The sequence below is a fragment of the Amblyomma americanum genome, chromosome 1 (assembly GCF_052857255.1).
Source record: "Amblyomma americanum isolate KBUSLIRL-KWMA chromosome 1, ASM5285725v1, whole genome shotgun sequence".
Classification (NCBI taxonomy): Eukaryota; Metazoa; Arthropoda; class Arachnida; order Ixodida; family Ixodidae; genus Amblyomma; species Amblyomma americanum.
This window is the reverse complement of record NC_135497.1, coordinates 157,083,189-157,095,763: the sequence shown is the minus strand read 5'-3', so window position 1 is coordinate 157,095,763 and position 12,575 is coordinate 157,083,189. Positions and strand designations below refer to the sequence as shown.

General features: G+C 50.2%; 1 pseudogene; it reads right to left on the bottom strand.

The window, feature by feature from the left end:
* Nucleotides 1-245: 245 nt before the first annotated feature.
* Nucleotides 246-1,537, bottom strand: LOC144114427 (uncharacterized; annotated as a pseudogene).
* Between the last annotated feature and the right edge of the window lie 11,038 nt (nucleotides 1,538-12,575).

The window sequence follows — 12,575 nt, the reverse complement described above, 5'->3', positions numbered from 1 at the left end:
GCTATGACCCTGTACCCAATCTCTTCTAAGCGTATGATCCCCTTCTTCAGTATGGCATGAAGTTGCTCGCCCTGTATGGTTTTTACCGGAAGAATGTGTGCTACCTCCTTGAATGAGCTCAGCAGACTGTATCATAAACACGTGTACAGATGTGGCTGCCTCGCTGGAATTCACTGCAGCACCACATATGCTGCCCCCCTTGTAATCAAAACAATGCTTGATATGAATTTCGTCAAGCATCAACGTCACCGTCTTCTCATGTGGCTGCAGATGTGTAAATCTCTGGGAAACATGCTGAAGAAAAATTGCATCACAAGAATCAATTTCTGGGCACATTTGTACAGATGAGCACACTTTCCTAATAGTGCTCGGATGGGGCAAGGCTAGTGTACTTGTTTTTCTCAAATACTTGTAGGCATGCGGCGATATTGTGTGGAGAATGCATGCAAACACCATTACCTGTGTGCTGTACTGAATACGCTCTGCAGAGAGCAGTGTTAGCGGTTCCTTTAAAAATTTCACAGCCCAATTCTTGTTTTCATTAATTCTTGCTTGCAATTTGTCTAGAAGGGAATTTACTGCAAGTGACAGGTGGCGAGAACTACAACGCTCGCCAGACTCGTCAGACAGCATGCACAGGTTGTTCAAAATTTCCAACAAGGAGCTTACTTTGCAAACCGAGTCTGGTACAACAGCGCTACCAAGATTCTTGATCGCGGATCCTTGGTAGCAGGCTGAGAATTGGAGGTTTTCGAACACTGTCAATGACGCCTTCAATCAAGGTTCACGATCGTTGGTGATGTTCAAAAACATCGTACACTTTTCTTTATGAATCACAGTCCACTGTACTGACACTGAGGCCACTTGCAGGCGCGCCTTTAGTTCTTCGAGTGACGAAAATTGGTCTTTCTTCTGCTCCGCTTCATATGGCGCCAGTGATCCTTTGACGACACGGGTGAGTTTGGAAGCTTCTAGTCGGCTCCTCTTAGCATCAGGTGCTTCTCTCTTGCTGTTGTCTGGTGCTGAAAGGTAAGAAGGGCAGTTGGGAAATACGGTAGGCACCGATCCACGGCGCAACCGCGGTACTGACAATCGAATTGTAAGAACATTTCCTGTTCTTGGATCCGTGCACGATGTCGTTGTCTCAATGCATGAAACATCGAAATGATCGGCGCAAACCTTCACAAATGTACAAACGCTTCGTAAACATCTCAGAATCCACTTATTAAAATAGACTAATGCTAGCCCCTTTGTCTATAAGCGTGTTTGCAGCAAATAAATGAGGCCACAATCAATATATCTGGGCTTCGGAAGTATCACAATAAACGTGCTGATTAAGTAAAAGCAACCAGGAACACATAACAGTAGCATAAACATTACTTACATTAGTGTACGAAGTGGGTCCGAAGTCCTTCCTTGGAATGGCGCGTAACCACTTCTTGAAAGTGTCGTCATCTTTTGGGAAAGAAAACACTTGTATCTTCCTGCCCGTATCGTAATTGCCGGTGCACCCCGGCACACAACACTTCTTCGGCATTTTAGTATGCACTGCACATGGCACACGGAAACAAAATTTCCGCAAAACAACGACGAGAGACGACAAATGCGACCACGCCGCTGCAACCAACCGGCCCGCGCGGCGCAGGGAGTGTGAAAGAAAGAACAGCACGGACTAAAATCATGTCGCTGGCGATGCGGCTTCTGCAAGTGTCAGCCTGCCGGATGTGACGTCAAAATTTTGGCAGTGTTGTTTTCGGGCGCTCGTCAGTAGAAGGAGGCTCATCGGGGAGGTTTGGCACCTGTTGATCAGCAGTAGTAGAAATCGGGCGTGGCGGACCAGACAACTGGCCGCTCTGTGGCAGGGGCCCGGCCGAGTAGCATATACGTTGCTGACTCAGGAACAAGACAGGGCTCGGTTAGCGTCGGTTGCTCAGAAATATGGAAATATGGCACCGTTTTCACAGGATCCAGACAACCAAGATGAGTCAAACCTTGCTTCTTGTCAGGAAACCATGGTGATGGAGTTGGCAAGTCCTCCACAGAAGCACAGTCGGTACTGTTGGGAGGTAACACGGGCTCTGCGTAGAGCGATGATACTTCTCCGCAGAAGCTGCATTCAGTAGGTACTTATTTATCTTTGGTAGCTTCTTTTAACGCTCTTCTCTTTGTAACTTCGCCTTTCGTTTAGACGCACCACTTTGATGCTTCCGACCGAGCATTTTCGCATGAATGGATGCTAATTGTTCACCGCACCGGGCACTTCGTCAGTCCGACGCGACCGCAGGTGTCCAACGGTGGCCGTCCCGATGACTGGAGCACGCTGCCTGGATGGTCCGTGGCTGGCCGAGAGTGTTGCGTCCTCCGGAAGCTCCTCAGCGGGTGGGCTTATGCAAACTTAACCAGCGGCTCGGGGCTGAATCGCAGCCCGCGATAAACTTCCTTTCATAGACGCGCGCCGCGTCTGTCTGTTACTAGCGCCAAAGCAGGCATTCACATACACATGGAGTTCTTTGTACAAATTCCCTCCTCCGAGCAAACTCCTTCTCCCGTTCCGGTCTCGTCTTCCTATTGGCTAGGAGCAATCGTCTGTTCCGGGGGTTCTCGATTTTCCTTTCGTCCCGTCGACGCCGAGCGCGAGAACGAAGAGGAGAGGGCGACTCCTAGCGCGGGTGAAGTTGCGCGCCCTCCGTCGCCTCTGGGTCACCTTTTCTACTTCTTTCTGGAAAGTTTGGCTGCCAGTCTGACCTACTTTTTCCGTCGAGCGCGCACGAGGGTGCGCAGCCACTAGGCTGGAATGGGCCTTGGAGGCAGGCCTTTGTGTCCAGCTCTCCAACTTCCCGCTTCACTGTTCCACAAGCCTAGCCTGAACAGTGAACATTACATGCCGCACGGCACGCGGACAAAAGGATGTGTGACGTCTTTTTTCTTTTCCTGCCAGGACTCTGCCATCAGACTCATCATCTGCTATCGGACTGATCCTCCACCGCCAAAATTGGAGGCACTGTTGGGTACTGCAGCACATCCCTTCTATGAGAAGGACAGCGGCGGAACTATTTGAGAGGTGGAGGGTGGCATGGTGGTGACGAGGGGCAAGGGAGATCTAGGTCTTCATCCCATATTACATGTTTTAGGTGTTTCCACCTTGCCTTTCCTGTCCAGACAGCACTGGACAGACGGACTGACAGGAAACCACGAAAACATTTTCAAGCAAACGCACGTCGCTTCGTAAAAAGAGGGCCCCGCTGGGGTTGCGGGCGATTCCTGTTTTTGCAGCTGGACAAGCTCTCCCCAAATGATCAAGCATGCTGTTACATTAGGCGGGGGGCCCCGTCTGCTCGTTCTGGTTTTCTCGCTTCATACATGTAGCTGGAAGTTCCGTTGCCCATGGTTCTATATACTAAGCAGGTTAGAATAAATGGGCCCCCTTCTCCTACTGTCCGAGGTGAGGCCCTGGGCTGCAGCCCCCCCCCCCCCCCTCCCGATCCATGCAGCGCTGGTCTTCGGCACTGATCCAGTGAAATGGGCTTGTAAAATGTGCGCTTTTGTTTCATCTTTGTATTTTGGACAGCATGAGGAATTCTTGAATCCGAATACTACGATTTTCTAAGAACATCTGGATCTTTTTCCCAGTATCGTCCTACCATTTCAGAAGCCTAGAAATTGCTTACAAGTTGGCTGCATACGAATTCTCCCGCGAATAGACATTTTCTCGACAATCGCCATTGCGGACTACGGGAGAATAATTAGGCGCAGTGTTAGCACCCCCTATGCTCGCGCTGATGTGCACGTGGGCTCCGCACGCATCGGCCGCAAGCGAGAACAGCGTGCTGTTTTCTGGAGCCTCCTTCATAGAGGGACTTTCTGCTGCGCAGATAACTTGCTGCATGGTAGCCATGTCCGCAGATTGGTCACGCATACCTGCTCTGGCTAGACGAAGCCAACAATGCTCTTAACTATGCCCCGAATTAAGCTCAACAGGCTTTTGAAAAGAGAGCGATAATGGCCGCTCCCCTTCGGAGCCCTTTTCCTCAGGGCAAATCTGTACTTGTGGCCCATTCCAGAATATTTCCTTTTTCGTGAGGAACCCACTCGATCTTTTCAAAATACATTCTCAATTTCGTACACCACGAAAAGTATTTATAGTCACCATTTGCCACCAGTGTGTTCACGCAGACTCACGGACACGTCATTGTCAAGACAAACCGAATATTGGCACAGTGACGTTATCATGGTTCTTTTCCTCGCACCAGTAGTGTGCCATCAGAGAAGGCTCAAAGACTCGTTGCATACAAGGTGCTCCGTCGGTGACGTTGTAATTACGACTGGCAACAAGGCAAATAACGAGAAAATGAACTGAATATTTTATAGAGGAGAATTCCAGAATGTACAGCATATTAAACAGAGGGACAAATAAGACGGAAATGGCTAACAGTGAAATCTTCCCTCCTCGGCATAGCCGAAGATGTAGAGCATCTAAACCTAGCCAAGGGCGAAGGATTTGGCTTCCGGGCTCGGTTTTATACCCTCGGGAGTACGTCTCATATTCAGGAAGTCTCAAACTGCAGGAAGCCTCAACTTGTTGGTTCCTTGTTGCGTGAAACCTTTACCAGTGTTAATAACTCTTCCCCAAAAGGCAAAATCCAAAAAAGTAATCAAATTAATTACAGCATGCGATGCACAGAGCGATCTCCGCGAAAGCGATTCGCTCGCTGAATCACGGGTTTTGATCTACGACTTTATATTGCTCACGAAACTGTCTCAGCAAAACAAAAAAAAAACTAGATGGACTCAGGAGGCCCTTTCTGCAAGGGTCAATTCGGCGTCTCCCTAGAAGAGGTTCAATTATGACCCGTTGCGATTCCCACGCTTAGCACATTACGGTAAGCTGGAAAGGGCACTGCCATGCAATCTCCCCTTGAGGGGGGTAGGAGGGACATGGAAGATGTGTGATAAGTGACCAATTAATTCGAGCATCGAAACTGTGGAAGTTGGCCAAAGAGCTTGACAGAGCCCCGAGCGGCTCATGGCCACGTCTGTCCGACCCAGGCTATACCAGGGGAGCCATGAGCGCAGTCGGCCGTGGCTGCAAATCTCTCATCCCCTCCATTGTCAGCCAACAAGGAAACAGTGAGTGAACATGACTGAGAGTGAGTGGACATGAGTGTGACTGAGCGGATGTGAGTGCGAGTGAGTGGATGTGTGTGCGAGCGGCCGTGAGTGAGTTTGAGCCACCGCTCATGGTGCCGGGGTTTGCTTTCCAAAAGAGTTTAGAGCTTTCTGAACAGCCGCGGACGGACACACAACAGGTCTTGTATGTAGGTGGGCTGGAAATAATAGGTAACGTCGTGTTTTCCCTGAAAAATTGTCCACAGGTCACAGTAGCGGCTTGCTTATGCTTGGGCTCGATGCTAATGCAATGACCGCGTGGCTATGCTGTCACTAGTAGACGGCCCAACCCGCTCTCAACCTAATGTTCGAAGATTGTCACCGTTAGAGGATAAACTAAAGGGATAGGGGAACCTAATTCATGAACGAAAAAAATCGCGGACATTTTCACTCGCGGGAATTTTTAATTGAACGTAGCTTCCGAAGTGAACTTCTCCTAACGTGAGATATGAAATAGCGTTTTGAGGTCGTGCGGTCGCGTTTACGGCTGTGCAGCCTCCCAGTGATCCCGTGCTGGAGTGCGGTGGACGAGTTGCTCAGAACAGAATCGTTTTCACTCCCCGTACACACACAGCACGTGAAGATAGCCACCGCATGCTACGAGAACGAGTTTCGTATGACATGCATGCACAGCGCGTTACCTTGTGGAACGCTCTTAGATGAGCTGCAAGTCGTGCACTAGAGTTTCGAGTCCATAAATTTGTGTCTATGCTTTCCAGCTAGACTTCGAATTGTAGAAGGATAAAAATTGTATGGGCTGCACAGAACAACCTGACGTTGTGACTGCAAAAAATGTTTCTGTCAGGACTTTTAAAACACCGTTTGCCAATCCAATTCACGCCGTTCGTCTCACGTAGGACGCCGGCAATGGAAATTTTGGCTGAAAAGGAGTCGGGTAATCTGGTCTTAAGTTTACAATGTTGTTGCGCTCCTCTACGCGGTATTTTAAAAAGTAAATTTCGTGTACATAAAGAAAACAAGCCGCCTAGGTATGATGAGTAGGATTTACTGTATACATCGTTGAAGAGTTCTTCAGGCGAGCCAGGAGAACAGAGTACTTGAAATTAAACAGGAGCCTGCTGAATAGATCGATGTGCAGTACACAAGGGGCAGTGATCGGACAGTATAAAAAATTGGGCACTCCTCCCCTTTGCTAACTGTGAAAAGTGAAAACTGTGACATTGCGTTGCACGTTCTCTGAAGGCCACTATCATCGGCGACATATTCCCTTTGTGGGACACCGGACGCTCTTGAACGGTGTGACAGCAGTGCGCGTTCTCGGAAGGCCGCTCTCTCCAGCGACATCTTACCTTTGTGGGAACCGGGATGTGCTGGAACTGTGTGAGCCACACAGTCACTCACTGCATTGCGTGTTCTCGGAAGAAACGCGGGGGGGGGGGGGGCAACCCGGGAATGCTGCAATCACCGGCGATGAGAGGAGGGCGAAGGAGACACTCCTTTCCGTAAAAGGGATCGCCCGAATTGACGGGGAAAACAAAAAGAAAGAGCCAGGTAGTTTCTGAAGAGCGAAACCCTATACGATATCGTTGCCAGTTGGTCCTCCGGATGGAAGCGCACTTCGGGCAGAAGAGAAGCCTCAGCGAACGAACAAGGTCTACTCCGCAGCCCCTCCGTTCCTTCTACTTCGACTCCAACGCAGCTACATGAAAGCTTGTGCACCCCGAGGCTCTCCATCATACATTTGTTAACGTGTAATTCTTGAATATCTTTGTTTTGTTTTAACCGAGTCTAGCGGTGTCTTTTTGTCTCTCCGTCCCGTGTCGACCCACGCGGTATGTGCGGTCGTCACAGAACAATAGTTGAACCGCGTCTATCCTGTTACACCATCCTCTGGAACCTACAATGAAGGGGGTACAGCTCCGTACAGTTTTTACCATTTCCGCAAGGAAACTACGCTGAAACGTGACATGCAGATTCGATGAAGCCAGCGCCTATTAGCATGCGCAGCTCATCGTACGATTCGGGGCTCAGACGTGACCTGTAGCACCTAATGCAGTATCGGCAACTACAATCGGCGGATTTCCTTTCGCTGATTCACGGAACCTCAATATTTCTCAGTGGGAAGGCAGAAAACCCTTACCAGATACTTGGGGTCCGTGCTGTGGTGTCACGGATCTCTCTGGAGAACACTCGGACCGAAAGAATGGACTAGGCGACGGGTGTACCCACACAAACGCACATTTAATACACCCTACGTGGCATGCACACTAGAACACAAAACTAACAAAACTAACACAAAACACAAAGACTATAAATACACACGACCCGGGCACACTGCTACTAGCGTCTACTACTAGTGTTCTACTATTAGCGGTCGGCGTTCGTGCTCACGGTTGGTTCGATGTGGCTGCGGCGTTGTATGGATCCAGTATCCAGCGTCGAGGCGGCGTTCGACGTGCTTGGGCTAGCGTCGCTGGCGGCGTTCGATGCCCTTGGGCTGGCGTCGCTGGTTTTGGGGTACAAGCTGCCGGTCCAAGCGCCCGTGGAGGTGATGCCAGTGTGGTTGGCGTTGGGGGCACCATCCGGATGGGTGGCAACAGCGCTGGAGACACCCCTGGCCGTAGCAGGTGGTAGCGTCCTCCGTTGACTCCCCGGAACGGGCTCAGGCACGGCAGGAAGTCCACGATGCGGAGTCGTAGAACGCGAGCTCACCGGAGCAGTAGCCGGAGTCGCTCTCTTCCAGCCGATGTGTCCCTGACCCACCGGAGCCTCCGCTTCTCTACTGTTCCCCCAGTGCCTCGCTCTCACTCGCCCTTTTATAGCCTTGGTGTTAGTCCACGTAAGCCTTGTCGTCGTCGTCTTCTCTTCTCCACTAATCATCTCTCTCCACCTCACCGAATGCTTCTCCACCAATCATCTCTCTCCACCTCAACGACTGCTTCTTCTTCCTCTTCTTTATTCTTCGGTTAATTCGCGTCGTCTTCTTCACACCTTTTTTCTTTAAAATTTAATTTAGGCTCCTTAATATATGTGACAAGGGCCCCCTCTCTAAAGAGTTTTTTCCATGAAAAGCTGCTCACGTCATCCTCATCTTCAAGCCGTCCAGCCAACCGACTATCTTCTGTGGCGATTCTGGACCCAGCACACAACACACCGCAGATGTCCAGCACACACCATGAGCACGCCACTAACATAGCACACCAAACTGCCTGTTCAGAACACTAACACACCACTGCCGTTGTCCTTACAGAGTCCCTAAAAATATGTCGATGTCTACAACACATCTCTTGCATAATCACATAATACCAACAACAGCAACAGCAACAACAAGATAAATTCCAGAGATACATTAACACAGCAACAACAACAACAAATCAGCAACAACACCAAAAAGATACATTCCAGAGATAGCTAGATCTGTTTGATTCTCTTCTTGTAAAATTACGGTTCCTAATACTCTGGTACATCACGGCGAAGAACAAATTCTTTATCCAACGCCAATAGCCACTCTTTGAAGCGGTAGGCCGATGGCTGGCGTCTTGCCCAGAGCTACGGGACCAACTCTTCCCTTCGGGACTGTGCGCTGGCACACGTCACATGAGCCAACAAAGCGCTTAACGTCACCCTGAACGCCCGGCCAAAAGAACTCGTCGGTGATCCTAGACACCGTTTTTTGAACACCCTGGTGTCCGGCCATAATCGCGTCATGTCCTAAGCGTAGCACGATCTCTCGCTTATCTCTCGGTAACACCAGATGTTGGACACGCCTTCCTGAACTAAATATGCATTCCCTGTGCAGAAGACCATTTACCAATTAATATTCGAAGAACGTGCGACTCTTCTATCTTTTAACTTTTTCCCCGACTCTTTCGAAGCAGGTCTTCAGGCTCGGGTCTTCTTTTTGCCTAATTGCAATTTCGCCCGGTGTTACGCTCAGGCACATCGTAACAGAAGTGGAGAGCGGACACTGCGTTGCTCGGGCTGTCGCTTGAGATCTTGTCTCCACTGCCGACGAGAAACTGACTGCACCCGTCTGAGCTGTCGCGGGCCTTCCCTCCTTTGGATGTTCTTCAACATCGAGCATCCTCCACCCGGGATCGGGGTCTACGACACTTCTTGCACCCGTAATGTTTCCCAAGATGAGATCGTAAATGGGTTGGTCTACGCATTTTGCCACTACCTGTCCAGTATAATATGACGTGGACACTAGAATCCTTGCTTCAGGAAGGTACCTCACTGGGCTATCTACAAGAGTGACGATCGATGCTTCCCCTGTAAGATCCTTGTCCTTCACCAGGCTTCTACGAACAAAGACTGTGTTGGCTCCGCTGTCTCTAAGCACCGATATAGGACGGTCCCCTATTTGCCCAACCACCACTGGCATTGCTGCTTTCGACTTGGGTGTTCCACTCACTGCCTCATTTTCCAGCGGCGTTTGCTCTCCTTTCAGCTGTGGAACTTCGGATGGCGTGACAAGTTCTACCCTTGAGTCTACAACGCATGCAGCTCGGTCCTGCGTTCTGTATCGGCACTCATTCAGAGTATGACCCCTCCTCTTACAACCTTGACACACAACCTGTGTTTTTTGGGCAGCGCTACTAGTTCTACAGTCAGCTGCACGGTGTCCCACCTTGCCGCTGAGAGAACACCTTTCTGGCGCCTTAGATGCACCGCCATATGATCTTGGATTTGCCGCATCTGTCTCTAAGGTCTTTTGGGTTTCCTCCTTTTCCTTACTTAAATTTCTTAACCCTTGAGCCTCGAGGAATTGGTCTGCAGTGTCGGCGAACTCTTCCAGCGAACACAACTTTCTTTCTTCCAGGAATAGCGCCAGCTTTGGGCTGCAACACGCTAAAAATTGCTCTGTGACCAACTTGTCACGCACCCCTTCAAAGCTCTTTTCTGTGTTTGACCTATCAAGCCACCTATCAAAATAGTTGGATAGCCTGCAGGAAAACTGCTTAGCGGTTTCCGAATCCTCAGGTTTCGCGGAGCGAAATCTCTCACGAAAACCCTCTGCCGTAAGCCTGAATCTTTGGAGGAGTGCCTTTTTGACTTTCTCGTAGTCCATGGAATCAGCAGCAGGCATCCTTCCAAACACATTTAGCGCCTCTCCCACTAAACACATGCTTAATGCCATGGCCCATTCACTGCGCTCCCAGCCTTGCCCCAAAGCTACCCGCACGAATCGTTGCAGATATGCATCCAAAACATGTCTCTTGTCAAAAAGGAGCCATCAGCTTCCTTGGGCAAACTATGGCCGGTCTAGGACATTCTGTACCCGCTAAGGAACGCTGATCATTGTCCGTGATCTCATATCCTCCCGCGACATGCGCCTGTTTCCACAAAATAAACTCCTTCTCCCGTTATATCCTTCCCTTCTCCTGCTCTTCTGCCTCTCGAGCTCTTCTGTCCTCTCGCTCTTCTGCCTCGCGAGCTCTTTTCGCCTCGCGTTCTTCTGCTTCACGAGCGTCTGCGCGTGCTTGCGCCCTTTCCTCTCTCCACCTCTCTGCCTCTTCTTTCTCCTCGTCACAGAGACGCATCGCCTCTTCCTTGCTTAACCCTAGCTTGAGCGCCAGCTCTAACGTTTTTGCCAAGTCCATACTTTCTGCCGTCGAGAGATCGGAAAAATCCGAGACAAAGCAAAAAAGAAAAAGGAAATGTATCCTGTCAGGCTCGCCACTTATCTTTGTCACGAATCTCTCCGGAGAACACTCGGACCGAAAGAATGGACTAGGCGACGGGTGTACCCACACAAACGCACATTTAATACACGCTACGTGGCATACACACTAGAACACAAAACTAACAAAGTAACACAAAACACAGACTATAAATACACACGACCCGGGCACACTGCTACTAGCGTCTACTACTAGTGTTCTACTATTAGCGGTCGGCGTTCGTGCTCACGGTTGGTTCGGTGTGGCTGCGGCGTTGTATGGATCCAGTATCCGGCGTCGAGGTGGCGTTCGACGTGCTTGGGCTGGCGTTGCTGGCGGCGTTCGACGCGCTTGGGCTGGCGTCGCTGGTTGTGTCGTACAAGCTCCCCGTCCAAACACCCGTGGAGGTGATGCCGGTGTTGTTGGCGTTGGGGGCACCACCCGGATGAGTGGCAACAGCGCTAGAGACACCCCTGGCCGTAGCAGGTGGTAGCTTCCTCCGTTTACTCCCCGGAATGGGCTCATTCACGGCAGGAAGTCCTCGATGCGGAGTCGTAGAACGTGAGCTCACCGGAGCAGTAGCCGGCGTCGCTCTCTTCCAGCCGATGTGTCCCTGACCCGCCGGAGCCTCCGCTTCTCTACTGTTCCCCCCAGTGCCTCGCTCTCACTCGCCCTTTTATAGCCTCGGTGTTAGTCCACGTAAGCCTTGTCGTCGTCGTCTTTTCTTCTCCAGCAATCATCTCTCTCCACCTCACCGAATGCTTCTCCACCAATCATTTCTCTCCATCTCAACGAATGCTTCTTCTTCCTCTTCTTTATTCTTCGGTTAATTCGCGTCGTCTTCTTCACACCTTTTTCCTTTAAAATTTAATTTAGGCTCCTAAATATATGTGACATGTGGTCGTGCAGTCGGAGATTCACAGCTGGGCGGAAGTGATGCGCTTCTGATTCCTTCCGAAAGACCGGTAGACTGCCTTCTGCGGTGAAGGAGATGTGGCCACGGAGCCCGATGACTCTGACATTTCTATGTCTCGAACATCTGCGTCAGTTAAAGTAGGTCCTCTCGGGAGCAAGAAGCAGAAATAATGGATGTGTAAGGCCGCGAAGCGAAAACCATAGATCATCATTTTATAGCCGGTTAATTATGTTCAGAAATGTGAAGTTCAAAAGTGTAAGCGGTCATATAAAGACCTGCGGCACGTTGGCCCAGCTGTGTGGTCAGCATATCCATTTTAAGATTCTTGCCTGCACACCGCGTCGAGACCGTTGTCTTTGGCTACGCTGCTAGCCAAAGCCGGATGCACGGGTGCGCAGGGATGCACCAGAAGGATGCGAGAGTCCCCACAAAGCTCTACCAATTCGGATTTCAGCTTCTGCTTTAGGACGTGGTCAGACATAGGCAGAAGTCTGGCTTTAACGCCGAAAACCTTTTATCGCACACGAAACAAAAACAAGATATGTTGGAGCTGAGACATTTAAGCAAAGCATTTATTAATAATAATTGGTTTTTGGGGGAAGGAAATGGCGCAGTATCTGTCTCATATATCGTTGGGCACCTGAACAGCGCCGTAAAGGAACGAATAAAGGAGGGAGTGAACGAAGAAAGGATGAAAGAGGTGCCGTAGTGGAGGGCTCCGGAATAATTTCGACCACCTGAGGATCTTTAACGTGCACTGACATTGCACAGCACACGGGCGCTTTAGCGTTTTGCCTCCATAAAAACGCAGCTTCCGCGGTCGAGTTCGAACCTGGGAACTCCGGATCAGTAGCCGAGCGCCGTAACCA